The sequence below is a fragment of the Bos javanicus genome, chromosome X, assembly GCF_032452875.1.
Source record: "Bos javanicus breed banteng chromosome X, ARS-OSU_banteng_1.0, whole genome shotgun sequence".
NCBI classification, from domain to species: domain Eukaryota; kingdom Metazoa; phylum Chordata; class Mammalia; order Artiodactyla; family Bovidae; genus Bos; species Bos javanicus.
The window spans coordinates 61,514,007-61,516,854 of NC_083897.1; positions in this window are offsets into that span (position 1 = coordinate 61,514,007).

Sequence of the window (2,848 nt, forward strand, 5' to 3'; positions counted from 1 at the left end):
TGTGTAAACATAAAGAAAATCCTGCCTAGATAGATAACAATACTGCTGAACACAAAGAAAAAGAAAAATTTTGAAAGTATATAGAGCAAAATGACACATAATACACATAATATTAACAAAAATTTGAAATACTGTGGATTTCTCATCAGAATCCATGGAAGGCAGAAAAGAATAACGTCTTTAAATCACTTAAAGGGAACAACTGCCAACTCTGAACTCTATATCCAACAAAAATATTCTTCAGAAATAAAGGCAAAATAGAGATATCCTCAGATGAAGGAAAAACAGAGAATTCATCAACAGCTCTAAAAGAAACGCTACAGAGAGTTCTTCAGGGTGAATATAAATGATACTAAAGAGAATCTTGGAACTTTGGGAGTAAAGAAGTGAAACAAAATGGTAAATATAAAAACTATTTTCTCCCCTTTAAGTTCTTTAAAATATGTAGGCCTGTTGAAAGCAAAAAATTGTAACATTATCTGGAGGAATTTTTAATGTACTTAGATATAATATGTATGAAACTTTGAAAGATTAGAGGGAGATGGTTAAAGTGTTATAATTCTTTATTTCTTAAAAATTTATTTATACTAAAATTCAGTTGCATTTTGAGAAATGCAGATAATTGAGTAGGCTTCCCAGGTGGTGCTAGTAGTAAAGAACCTGGCTGACAATGCAGGAGACCTAACAGACGGGTTCCATCCTTAAGTGGGGAAGATCCCCTGGAGGAAGCCATGGCAAGACACTCCAGTATTCTTGCCTGGAGAATCTTATGGGCAGAAGTGCCTGGTGGATTACGGCCCATAGTGTCGTGAAGAGTCAGACAAGACTGAAGTGACTTAGCATGCACATAGAGTTATGTAACCAACTTGACAATTGATACACAAAGTTTCAGAATAATGAACCTAATCATTACTCCCCAAATGATCCTCAGGTTACTATGTATTCCTTTCCTCTCTCCTGTTCCCACCTCCCCAGGCAACCAATGAGAAATTTTACATTACTATAGAGTAGAAGGAAAGTTAGGACCAACCTAGATAGCATATTAAAAAGCAGAGACATTACTTTGCCAACAAAGGTCTGTCTAGTCAAGGCTATGGTTTTTCCAGTGGTCATGTATGGATATGAGAGTTGGACTGTGAAGAAAGCTGAGCACCGAAGAATTGATGCCTTTGAACTGTGGTGTTTGAGAAGATTCTTGAGAGTCCCTTGGACTGCAAGGAGATCCAACCAGTCCATTCTAAAGGAGATCAGTCCTGGGTGTTCATTGGAAGGACTGATGCTGAAGCTGAAACTCCAATACTGTGGCCACCTCATGCGAAGAGCTGACTCATTGGAAAAGACCCTGATGCTGGGAGGGATTCGGGGCAGGAGGAGAAGGGGACGACAGAGGATGAGATGGCTGGATGGCATCACCGACTCAATGGACATGAGTCTGAGTAAACTCCTGGAGTTGGTGATGGACAGGGAGGCCTGGCGTGTTGTGATTCATGGGGTCACAAAGAGTCGGACATGACTGAGTGACTGAACTGAAATGAACTGATAGAGTAGTCTGAATTTTTGAGATTTTATGTGAATGGAACCAGGCAGGATGCACCCTTTTTTTCCCTTCTTTCACCCAACGTTATTATTTTGAAAGTCATTTATGTCGTTATCCAATACATATTGATACATGTTCATGCACTGGATTTATTCTGGGAAGACCAAGTCGACTGACATTATATATGTGCATACTTAAGTATATACATGAGTGTGTAAGTTAGAGAGGTAAGGATTCTGAGAGAAACATTTGGTGTGCTATTTGCACACTTCTTAGTATGGTATTATGGATACACAGGTGGTAATACAGATGTAGGGAAGATGTTACCACTTTCTGGAGACAGCATATTTTCACGGAAAAGCTCAAGTGTTAGGCATCAAATGGACATTATTATCCGATTAATAATCATTATATAATTACTGACCAGCAACCTTGAGTTATTTATTTACATGTTATTTAGCCTCTGTGTTCCTTCATGTCATTTTTGAAAAACAGACAATGACAACACTTCATATGTTTAAGTGAATTCAGATGAGTTCTCATTTTTAAAGCATAGTGCATGGAGTCTGACACATAGCAGGCAATCAAAAAAACTGTTAATTCTTTTCTTTTTCTACCTTTTTATTTGGGAAAAAATTTCTCATTCTTAAAAAAGGGTACTGCATTTGAGTTTAATCGTGATATCATAGTGCCATCTGGTGACCATGGAGAGCTATTACATTATCTGTATTGGATACTTCATTTCTGACAAAGTTCAACTGCCTGGAAATATCCTGGACTTAGGAATTCATCTCTAGTGTGTCTGGGTTAGTGTTGCAAGGACAGGGAATGAGGACTGTGCTTGAGGACAGTCCTGTGGAGCTTGGAGATGCCTCCTTTGAGTGGGCATCCTCTCCTGTTGGGAGGCAGAGCTCAAGGAATAAGGAATTTTCTTCCCAGCCTACCCTAAAATGGGCAAAGGACAAGTTGAGTGTGGTAGGAAGTAAGTGAAGTCTTGAATGACCTGGCCACTGTAACTCTGGCCTTTTGAGTCCAATCTCAGAGGGGTTTCAAAACCATGTAACCCCAGACACCACACAAATATCCCAACTAGAAAAGGAACCCCCTTCTCCAATCTACCAGCCCGATCCCCACCTGGATAAATAGAGCCAAGGCTTCTACATTCATCAGACTCATGCCTGGACTCAGGTTACATGAAGTACCCCTTCCCTCACTCCACCCCCACCCCTTGAACAGCTCCCAAATGATTATCTGCTGATGGCCACTTTTGCCATCTCTCCGGTGCCGCCAAATCAATTCAAGACTGGTCAA